This window comes from Musa acuminata, chromosome BXJ3-7 (genome assembly GCF_036884655.1).
Source record: "Musa acuminata AAA Group cultivar baxijiao chromosome BXJ3-7, Cavendish_Baxijiao_AAA, whole genome shotgun sequence".
Lineage (NCBI taxonomy): Eukaryota > Viridiplantae > Streptophyta > Magnoliopsida > Zingiberales > Musaceae > Musa > Musa acuminata.
Genome location: NC_088355.1, coordinates 10678690 through 10690990, shown reverse-complemented (window position 1 = coordinate 10690990; position 12301 = coordinate 10678690). Strand labels below are relative to the sequence as shown.

General features: G+C 48.6%; 1 pseudogene; it reads right to left on the bottom strand.

The window, feature by feature from the left end:
• Positions 1-3565: 3565 nt before the first annotated feature.
• Positions 3566-12269, bottom strand: LOC135643160 (plastid division protein PDV1-like; annotated as a pseudogene).
• Positions 12270-12301: the final 32 nt, after the last annotated feature.

Below are 12301 nucleotides of genomic sequence, written 5' to 3'. Positions count from 1 at the left end.
GGTGGTTCCCCTTCTCCAGTGGCTGAGTGGTTTGGAGTAGCAATACAAAATAGAGGATGCTGGCATTCTCCAAGGAGTGTGATGGGTTATTGTTGAGCATGCATAGCTGTGTCAGTGGCTGGTTCACTATGCAAAACCTTTTCATGCCACACACTAATCATGAGATGATGCCATTCTCAGGCTGAAGCTTGTACTGCTTCTGTGACTTGCACTTCTTTCTATCAGGAACATCGCATGTGTCTTGGTTAAGGATGAGAAGACCATGGTTTTCGACAGCTCAGGCTCCAAACCTGAATCATTCGAGCAGCTTGGGTGAGGTAAAAACGTCCTCGTGTTCCCAAAAGAAGTAGCCATGCTGGTTGACCGGAGGAAGCATAGCAGGATAACTGTCTCTGAATGTTGCTAAATGATGAGTGCATACTCCTTGAAAGATACCGTCCAGCAGAAGAGTCAAAAATAAGAATCATTAGACTAAGTTGAAGCAATTGTTTGCTCCAGACAGCTTGGAATTGCTAAAACTTTGAACAGTATTCTCTCCTTTTTTTTTGTGGCAGATGTATTAGAGTATTCAGTAACTTGGCATTCTCCAGATTGGACTTGAAAGGATGCTCATATGCATCCACCAACATTTCTGCTACTTTCACTACTCTGCTAAAGCTGAAGTGTTTGGTTTCATCGCAGATTGATCTGTTCATAGCCATTACAGCCTTGTAGGATCTGTTGTTGATTGTCATCAATCAACTAACCCTTCTTTTTTGTTTTGATTGAGATGTCCATTACAACTTGTGGTAGACAAAGAAATTTACTTTGTCTGTCACAGATACTCGACAACATTGCTTCTACCACATGATCACTTGTATCTATGTCAATGAAAACAGACAAATCATTTAGGCCACCCAATCAATGTGAGTCCATTTGCAATAATAACTCAATTTTTTTTTTAGATAGCTGGTCTTTGTTGTGATTGATTTGTCCATTAGCAATTATAAAACACATAAAATTTTACATCAAAACAAGGTTTGGGACACTGTTTGTTCTTCATAATCAACACACATGCTGGTCTCGTTGAAAGCATGAACTGTATGAAGAACTTGGGGACCATGGACACATTTGTGGTCCTTTGGACCCTATTTGTGTTGTCCTTCCATTAGAGCATGGCCATTGGTACCAACAAGTGACAGAAATCTACAAGGCAACAAGCTCTGCATTAGAGACAATGATGAACACTAAAGAAAAGATGCTATTAGAGATTAAATGATTGAACAGATATAGCAATGAATTACTTGTCTCTCCTTCTTCTTCTTCTTCTTCTGTCACAAAAGGGGAAAAAGGAAGAGTGAGAGATAGCATGATGGAGTTTTCATTCAAGCCAGTGAATCAAGTTCTCTAATCTAAAATGTTCAAGGGGATAGTTGGCAGCTGACTGAGAGAGTCAAAGTTGATTGCTGTTATAGTAAACTACAGAAGCTCCATGTCTTCCTACATATCAAGGCAGTTTGATGCTACTTGAGAGTCAAACAGGCATGCAAGTGTAGATGCAAGCTTCTACTGATGTGAAGACAAACATGGATTAGATTTAAAGAAGAAAACAGGTAGCGACCGCATGGAAAAGTTCATGTTGGTCCTGTATGCTATTTGGACTGTTCTTGGTCATACACCACGAGGAATCTACATGGAACTCGTAATGTGGAGTTCGAGATCTCTTACTTTAAAGCTTAAGAGACTCTAAACATAGACTAGAAGACAGGATAAAAAGAGCTGGCGCAGTAGTAATGCCATTTCAACTTTGACTCCTGTGGCTGACACTGCCACCCTACCATTGTAGGGCTGCCATGCTTGAATCCCCGATGGCTGAGCTAGCTGCCCCCCAAACCCTTTCTTTGGACAGAAGAACAAGCAGCAGAGTCCAAAGCCAAAGTGCCCTGATCTTTTCTTCGGTTTGTCGCCTTCCTCCCCACCATGCATCCCCATCTATTCACACTTCCGTATTCAAGATAGATTACTGGGTTCTTGCATGTCCTCCTACTATGTGCAGATTCAAGCAGCAGGTGTAAAGGGCGAACACCCAGACACCGCAGCCTTTCCTTTGTTGCTGATGGTGAGCTACTCTCTCTCTCTCTCTCTCTCTCTCTCTCTCTCTGATATACCCCTACGAGTATGTTTGGGGTAAGACAGGGATAAGATTGGCTCCACGGGAGGCTAATCTAAGGAGCTACTTGTGGAGGTCTGAGTCTTTTGAGATAGACTGTTAGGTGATAGGTTTAGCTTTGGGGTGCTCAACCTGCCATGCATCAAAGAACTCAAAAATGAGTCACAGCCTGATCCAGTGTGACAGTATCCATGTATTCTTCCACATCTTGAAGCTTGACATGGAGCCAATCATGGAAGCCTATCGGACTTGGATCCTAGATGGATCCGATCTGATAGCGACCTGACCTTCAGATCTATCTGTCTATCTATCACACCGTCGTTGTCTCAACCCACACGTGATCCATGCAGGAAGAACCAGTCTCCATCGAAGCCCTTCTTCCAAAACTCTCTCTCTCTCTCTCTTGAAGGTTTGGTAAGGAAGAAGATGGCGATATGAGCCGAAAGGGTTTCACCTACCCCTCGGTTTCAGGTGAAGAAGAGGAGCACAAGGCCCTCATCATCGTCATCATCATCATCAACTTAGGCCGAGTCTCTGGGCATGGTTGTATGTGCCGCCATATATCCCAAGCGCCGTTTCTTGTATGAATCAATAGATTCCTCCATCAACCTCGATTTACGTGCCACAACATGTCAGCTCGAAGGACCAGCAGATCAAACCACCGCAGTACTGATTTCATTTAAGCCGCTGCCATAGCACATAATTAGGGCCTTTGCTATAGAACCACACATTTAATCTGCATGTGTAACATATGCAGCGACACATCCTTCTTGCCATCTAAGTTTCTTGATATCTAACATTCAATCGGCAATTTGGATCTGGAAGTCCAAGCAAAGAGTAATTAATGTTCAGGACCAATGAGAACACTTAAAAATTCCCCGGAGTCAGGCTTTTACTGCACTGGTTAAAGGAGTTGCCAGGAACTGAGCTCCTCAGCGCATCATCACAGTGGAAGCCTTCTACGCTTCGTACCCATCGAGCCTCTCTCTCCCTCAGTATTCTTTATATCACAGAAGGGGAGTTGGTGCACAAGGCCAAGTGAGAGCATTCTAATCTGACAGTGGCTAGTTGTTGGATCTGACATTGGACCCGCTTAGATTCTGTCCGTGTAGCCATCAGACTTCCCACAAGTCAACATTAAGCAGATGTCCAACCTTGGATTGGGATTTTTCTTTTTGGCGATTTTGTGAGGCCCAACTGCCAGAACACCATTCGAGGTTCGTCGAGTCGATTCGAGTCGGTTTGGGCCTACTTAAACTTGGCCCACCAATAGCCTTACAACACTAGCATAGTCTCCACTGTAGAATACTGAAGAAAATGAACAAGGCTCCAAGAAGAACTTGAGAGAAATCCCATTAACTGGTAACTATTTTCTTGAGTCTAAGAAACACAAGGGATTACTGAACCCTGAAAAGGAAACTGACAAGCATACAGATCTATTTCAGGATTGTAATTTAACCTCGTACATCCATAGTAATCCAAAGTAGCACAAACTACTTGTCGTAAGCAACCACTCAGACTGTATTTATGTACAGACAAACTAGTCATGACCACTTCAAAAGTACTTTTTGGGCAAAATTTCAACTTATGAAGGGGGATAAATTTTTTTGGGAAATTTACTCAAAATTATTTGGTAAAACTATCTTCCTAACCATTTCAAACAAACTGTACAAGCATCAGTTAGAAAGAGCAGCCCCTCGCCGATAGAACATCGAGATGCTTCAACCGGCTGCTCCTAGAAGAATCGACACGACCAAGAAAAAGTTCTTTCATTTCTCTTCCTTAAACGTAAATGCATCTTGATCGAGCTGCAGAAGAGCAAGCACACTTACGGCAAATGCGGCAGCATTTTCTGAAACAGTGTATCCTCATCGACCTGAATGACCTTTTGGCTATAGTGAAGCTCGATACGAGCATCCGTATTTACATACTAGGCCTGTTGCCTTCATGATCTTCCAAATTCTTACCTATGCCATTTCAATGACTATGTACTTCTTTCCCTGGTGTTCAGCCAATCTCCTAGAAAGAATGTTGCGACTCTGTCCCAACCGCACCATAGCAGCATCTCGTTCAGCTCGCTGTTGTGATTTTATAGCCTGTAGAGTAAAATGTACATGTTGACTGGATCTTAGTATGTTCATATTATAGAAAAGCCAATCTGAAGATTCAATGTAGATCAAGTGAAAAAGATAGTGCGATAAGCAACCATAAACACTAGCAAATAGAAGATGTTTCTGTATAAAGGCCTAATCCTGCACTTCATTTAAGTGCTACCATTCTCTGCTCCTGCACTCATAACTAACTAGCATGGCAGTGATCTGAACTTTTGCTCTCAATCTGACAGTATTTCCCAACTATTTGGGGTGTAATCACATAATAACTATGCAGATGCCGCTGAAAGGTAGCTATGATTGATTACCTATATAGTTGATTCACGAGTAAACGAACCAAATAGGATCTAGCAAAGGAAAAATAAGTATCTTATCGTTAATGTTATTCTTCGAGCTTTTCATTTGTGCGTGCTGCAAAACATGCCAAGAGGCTTCATGAATGGCCAGTAGAATCTTGAAATCCACCACTTGCCTAGACCTGATCACCAAACCCCACATTGAACCAATATTGCCTTGACAGTCTACAAGACAATTTCAGAAGTAAAGATCTCTTATTTTGTTGCTGTTTAAGCTCATACGAGCTAGCAGCGACACCAGAACTTTTCGAAAACAGGTAAGAAAGTCTCCGGCAAGGGGCAATTCAAAAGAGTTACTGTTGCTCAAGATAAAGGAAGCTGGGGAATCAACCAAAACATGAAACATGGTGTATATCCATTACTAGTGATAAGGTATATTTTGGGTTCAAGACATGTCACAATCGATGCCACACCGCGCACAGCCGAGTTAGCAATAGGAGCACCCCCACGCGCTAAGTCAGAAAACGTACCAAGGCGTTGTTTGGTATGTCCCGTCCCGGAAGCTCGGGACGGTGTCGTATGGCGCCGTTCCACACGTCCCAGGACGATGGCCACACAAAGGTACCGTCTCATCCCTCGAGGATCGGCCATCACACCAAATCCGCGTATGACTGACCCTCGTACAGTAGTATAAAAGCCCTTGGTCGGCATCCGGCCAGCAAAGAGGACAAAAAAAGAGAAAAACAACTACTGACTTGCTCGTCGAAGGGGCTAAAGTCGGAAATCACCCGACGAAAGTCATTCTTGCATGAAAGCGACCACCCTCGAGCCACGAGCGTTCCGACCTGGGAGTTGCCATCCAGTGTACGAAGGCGAGCCGCCAACCAGCTTGGAGACAGAGAGACGCTGCTCGACATCACGGCGTCGACACTCGTCGCACGGGCCCGACCGACCTCGGCAACTAGATCAGTCGACCTGAGACTCCCGACATCAACCCGTGAACCAAACCATGCTGACTCATCTCCCCGAAGGAGAACCATCGACCAGTCACCCCTCTGTTGGGCCCGAAGATCAGTCCCTCCCCGTCCTCAGAGATAGGGGGATCCCGGCCTCGACGCCAGATCGCTACTGGAGCCTGTTCAACGACCTAGGGTTGTCGCCCCCCGGACTTACCACAGGACCCTCGGCCGTGTCGCCCGAGGCGTTCCTCAACCTGACCAAGCAAGTACAAGCAATGGCGGGGATGATGCAGACGCTCGTCCCACTCATTCCCTAGATTGTGCGACTAGCAGCTCCCCCGACCGACCCGACCCGGCAAAGGTCGAGCAGGGAGCAGGTCGGGATGGGAGAAGCCCGAGAGCAAACGACGGACCTGAGAGGTCTGCTCGAGCAGAGCATACCCTCACCCTGCCGAATCACATTGCCCCGCTCCGAGCCTGACACCATATCGTCCGACTCGACGGATGACTCGTTTAGGATCCAGCTGTCCCAAGTCAACCAACGCCTGGATGAGTTCCAACGCGAGTTCCAGAAGTCGCGGAGCGAGTCGAACAAAGGCAGCTCGAGCGGATCCCCCTTTGCTTAGGAAGTACAGGACAAGCCGGTACCACTCAACTTTAGACTGCCGGCATTGGAGACGTACGATAACGGCTCTGATCCCACAAAGCACGTCACCGCGTTTCGGGCGCAGATGGCCCTCTATGGCACCTCTAATACGCTGATGTGTCGGGCATTCCCGACCACCTTCAGGGGACCGGCACGAGCGTGGTTCAGTCGGCTACGCTGGTCCTCGGTCTCGTCTTTCGATCAACTCGCTAGGGAGTTCGAGCAGAATTTCCTCGCTAGCGTGCGACCCCGGCCTTCCATGGCCACCTTGCTCGCGTTATCCCAGAGCGAAGACGAGCCGCTCTCTCAATTTGTGGCACGTTTCACCTATGAAATCTGGGGATTTCCGAACGCTCATCCTTCTTTAATCATGCAGGCGTTTTTGATGGGCTTGAAGCCTTCAAGGTTCTTCTGGTCGCTGATCGAGAAGCCGTCAGTAACCATCCCCGAGATGCTCCAGCGCGCCAACCAGTACATAGCCACCGAAGCTATAGTGGCAGGAAAGCGCATGGATGGGAAGAGGCCAAGGGCGGAACAATCCCGGGGAACGACCTCAGCAGCCCCGGTGCAACCCCGCCGGAGGCCCGACCGACAAGAGCTACTGCTCCCGAGGCCCCTGCCTCTCCCTCTGAACACATCTCGTACCGAGATCTTCCTCCAAATCAGGGAGAAGGGTCTCTTGCGAGACTTGACCGGTGAGGCAAAGACCAAAGAAGTTTGCTCCCGCCGACAAAAGGCGATCAGCGACGAGGTTGACCGCCTTAAAGAAGCGGGATTCATTACTGAGGTGAAATACCCTTGGTGGCTGTCGAATGTAGTTCCCGCCGACAATGTAGTTCTCGTTATGCCCCAGTAGGCCACCATATTGCGCCAAGAGTTTGGCGCCATCTGGGACGGCGATATGCCCCAGTTATGGAGGCACTCCCCGATGACCGGGTGCGGCGGGAACCGCAGCCCCACCTCAAAGGTGTTGAATCTCGGATTTTGATGATGAAACCAATTGATAGTGTTTATGATTTAATCTGCGTTTTAAGTGACGCAGGATGCTTCAATCAGGATGAGATAATTAAAGCAGGAAGAATCATGTTGTGCTGGGGGAAAACATGTCAAAAGATTGGACGTCGGGCCGGAGGATCGATCGACGTACCAACAGAATGCTTCAGGCCTTGGATTCGAGCATCGGGCCAAGAAGAGCGGATATTGTGCCAAGGGTATCGGAGTTACGGAGTCAATTGGTCGATTGGGCAATAGGCCGCAAGAGAGGACGATGCGCCGAAGAATCGGACAAAGCATCGAGGGACCAATAACATGCCGGACAACATGATTAATGCTTAGTATTAATTATCTAGATCGAAGTGTGTTTTACATGTGCAGGATTAACTACGATAGCAAGGCATGAAGCAAAATAAAGTCCCGGAGTCAAGGACACGATTTCGTTGGGAGTTCGAGAGTTCGTCGGAAGTCCAGACGTTCGTCGGAAGTTCTATCGGAACCAGCCGAGAAGTCTCAGAGCTTACCAAAGAAGCTCATCGGAACTCGCCAAGAAGATCGTCGTGAAGTCTAGGAGCTTGCCAGGAGTCCGCCAGAACATTGTCGAGAGATCGTTGGAAGTTCGCCGGAAGCTTGCCAGAAGAAACCAAGATATAGGGACTTGTTTAGGTTAGCAAATGTCTTAGGAATCGTAGTTAGCACGTAATTGGGTTTGGATTTGGGCCAACCCAATTAGGGGCAAGCTAGGCCCATATAAAGACTGTGTTGGGTCCAATGAAAAGGCTCAAACAGTGCCCCAAGAGGTGACATCGTCGTGGCACAGTCTCTGAGATTGTGTCAGGTAGTGGTACCGCCCAGCACAGCCACCCAGGCGGTGGTACTGCCTTGAGTAAGACTGACACTGGCGGTGGTACCGCCCGTGCCCGAGAAACCCGGGATGAGATGTTTTTAGGTTCCAAGTTTGAATCAACTTGAAGCCTATAAATACCCCTCTCATCCCTGGTTAATATACACAAGCACAAAGAGTTTAAAAGTAGAAAAAAGCTGTAGGAATCTCTTTAGAAATTCTCTCCTCCACTCTAAGTTTAGAATTCTGTAAGAGAGGAGTGAGTACTCGTAAGGGTTGTCTCCTAAACCTGTGAAAAGGAGAAGAGGGGTGTAAGAAGAAGGTTGATCTTCGCCTATTAAAGGAAGATCGATAGTGGATGCCGGTGGCCTCGATGGAAGAGGAATCGGCGAAGTCGATGTAGGTCACGATGACCAAACCACTCTAAAATCTGGTTTGCATTTTACTTTGAACAATTTATCTTTACTGTAAACCTCTTTAATAGCTTATTGCCTTCAATACATTTACGAACACATGTTTCAAGTTAAGCATTTCCGAGTTCGGATTTTATCGTACGAAAGATTTTTTAAAACCGATGTTTTTATCCGCTGCACTAATTCATCCCCCCTCTTAGTGCCAACCCCGTTCCTAACAAAAGGCCCCTACGGTCAGCCCAAACCCATTGGGAAATTGATCGTATGGCTATTGTCCAGGTCGAGGGGCGTGAACGCCATAGCACTCCGGGATGCGATAATGATCCTGGAGTACCCTCAAAAGGTCCTCGGTCACCACCGAGTCCACATCGTGCCACGACTTAAGAGTTTCAAGCGCGGCAGAGCTCCCTATGGCCTCCGAGGGAGCACTACCGGAGGACACACTGACGACTTCAGCTCGCGGGCCCCCAGAGGAAGAAGATAAAGAGGAGGAAGACGAAGATGAAGACAGAGACATCCCAACCTCAAGGTTGGAAGAAAGAAGCTGGGGCGCGGGATGAAGGGCGGAAGCAAAAGTGATGGCAACTGCTTTGGAAGGGGCTTATAAAGGGTAGGCTACTCCACTGCGAGACGATGATTGGGCTTCCCGAGGAAAAAGATGGTCGCAACATTTAAAACCCATCATAACCCCTCGGATTCGCCAAATTCGCCGGCCTCGGAGCTCTCGCCAGAGGCGCCTCATCACCCGAAATCTCCCGCCGGAGGCCATTTGAAACAAAAAGTTTTCCGCCAAGTCCCGTGCCGCTCCACTTGGCTCGCCACATGGCACGATGGCGTCCGGGCAAAATTCGGCGCGTCACCTAACGACGCCACCCAACCTTCACTTGACCCACAGGTCCAAACCTCGCCCGGGTCGCTCCAGATCGGTTCCCGACTTGTGACTCGTCGACACCAAACCTGAGCTCGAGATTAGTCACTCGGCCCACAAGTCCAAACCTCGCCCGGGTCGCTCCAGATCGGTTCCCGACTTGCGACTCACCGGCACCAAACCTGAGCCCGAGTTCAGTCGCTCAGCCCACAGGTCCAGCCCCTAACCGGGTCGCTCTAGATTGATTCCCAACTTGCGACCCGCCGGCACCAAAACCTAAGCCCGAGTTCAGTCACTCGGTCCATAGGTCCAAACTTCGCCCGGGTCACTCCAAATCGGTTCCCGACTTACGACTCGCTAGCACTAAACCTGAGCTCGAGTTCAATCACTCGGCCCACAGGTCCAGCCCCTGCCCATGGTCGCTCCAGATCGATTCCCGACTTGCAACCCGCCGGCACCAAAACTTGAGTCCGAGATCAGTCACTCGGCCCACAGGCCCAGTCTTTAACCGAGTCACTCTAGCTCGATCCTCGACTTTTGACTCGCCAAATCTCAAACTGGGTCGCTCCAGATCGGTTCCTGACTTGCGACTCGCCAGCACCAAACCTAAGCCCGAGTCCAATCACTCGGCCTACAAGTCCAGTCGCTGCCCGAGTCACTCCAGATCGGTTCCCGACTTGCGACCCGTCGGCACCAAAACCTGAGTCCGAGATCAATCACTCGGCCCACAGGCCCAGTCTTTAACTAAGCCGCTCCAGCTCAATCCTTGACTTGTGACTTGCCAACCTCCTACCGAGTCGCTCCAACTCGATCCTTGACTTGTGACTCGCTAAATCTCTAATCGGGTCGCTCCAGATCGGTTCCCGACTTACGACTCGCCGGCACCAAACCTGAGCCCGAGTCCAGTCACTCGGCCCACAAGTCCAGCCCCTGCCCCAAGTCGCTCCAGATCGGTTCCCGACTTGCGACCGATGGCACCAAAACCTGAGTCCTAGATCAGTCACTTGGCCCACAGGCCCAGTCTTTAACCGAGTCACTCCAGCTTGATCCTCGACTTGCGACTCGCCAATCTCCTACCGAGTCGCTCCAGCTCGATCTCAGACTTGTGACTCGTTAAATCTCTAACCGAGACGCTCCAGCTCGATCTCTGACTTGCAACTCGCCAAATCTCTTACCGAGTCGCTCCAATTCGATCTCCAACTTGCAACTCACCGGCCCTAACTCCGAGCCATGCCAAACCAATTATCCGACTGATGACATGTTGGTCTCATCTCACCTGGTCCCAACCGCCAGACCAACGGAGCCAACCTTTCCCGAGGCACGGGACACTGCCTCTCCAAACTACCTCGCGACGAGCTAATCCAATTTTCCCTCATAAGCAACCAATACCTCCACAGCACTCCGACCCTGGCATGCCTCTCGCCCCCTCATAGGGAACCCACGACACTCCTTGACTGGGGGGGGGGGAGTGATAAGGTATATTTTAGGTCCAAGACACGTCACAATCAATGCCACGCCGCACTACAACCGAGTCAGCAAGGGGAGCACCCCCACGCGCTAAGTTAGAATCCGTACCAAGGCGTTGTTTAGTATGTCCTGTCCCGGAAGCTCGGGACGGCGCCGTCTGGCACTGTTCCGCGCATCCTGGGACGGGCAGCCGCACAAAGGTACCGTCTCATCCCTCGAGGATCGGCCACCACACCAAACCCACGTACTACCGACCCTCGTACAGTAGTATAAAAGCCCCTGGCCGGCATTCGACCAGGAGAGAGGACCAAAAAAGAGAAAAAAAACTATTGACTTGCTCGTCGGAGGGGCCAAAGTCGGGAATCACCCGACGAAGGTCATTCTTGCAGGAAAACGGCCACCCTTGAGCCACGAGCGTTCCGACCTGGGAGTTGTCATCCAGTGTACGAAAGTGAGCCGCCAACCAACTTGGAGACAGAGAGATGCTGCTCAACATCACGACGCCGACACTCGTCGCACAGGCCCGACCGACCTCAGCAACCAGCTCAGCCAACCCGAGACTCTCGACATCGACCCGTGAACCAAACCGTGCCAACTAGTACTAAAATAATCAGAGTCTGTACAACTGGGAAAAAAGAAAGCAAGTTATAAGCTTCAGAAAATTTCTGTATGATCCAGATATGACAGCTTCCACCAAAATTAACATGAGGAACCCACAAGAGAAGCACCATAGAATATGTTTATGGCATCTTTTGCCAAAATGCAATACCTCTTTACAGCTAGCCTTAGCCTACTCCAATAGAATTGTGGAATCCATAATCCATATCACAAAATCACGCTGCAATTGCTCAATTTAAGTCCTTTAAACAATTTCTTCCGACCTTTATCTTTTACTTTACCTACAATCAAGATTTTCTCCAAGTTTAAACGGCATCCCTAGATTGCACACAGACATGCAAATGGAGTATTTTAAGCAAAGGTCAGAATAAATATGTGATATGAATCAAAGGTTACATTCTATAATCCAACATTATAAACAAAAAAAAATCAATTTTATGATTAATCTTCATGCCAAAGTCTCATCAATGTACAAATCCAAAAACCTAATTCTGTGAATGAGAAAGGAATGGAAATGTATAGAGTTCAGGCACAAATTAATCGTTGGCAACCATAACATGATACCAATCATATTATCAAAGAAATCTTACTGTTTTGGTTACATCGGCAGTACGAATTAATTCGACAAAGAAGAAAGGGGAAAAGAAGGGATGATTCAACAGCAACGCGGTGAAACTCACATGGAAGAACTCGAGCTGGTCCTCGAGGTTCTCCAGCGCAGATCGGATGGCGTCGAGACACCTGGCCTCCGCTATCGCGATGCCGTCCTCCTCCGCCTGGAAATCCTTGACGAAGACGAACCCTCGCTTCCCGTCACTACCGTCCCCTCCTCCGCCCATCGCTGGAGCCTCTGGTGATGAGGAGGTGGCCGCGGTCGGTAAGCAAGAGGGTGCAGTTGACGCCATGGCCGCGTGTGTGAAACTGCCAATATATATAT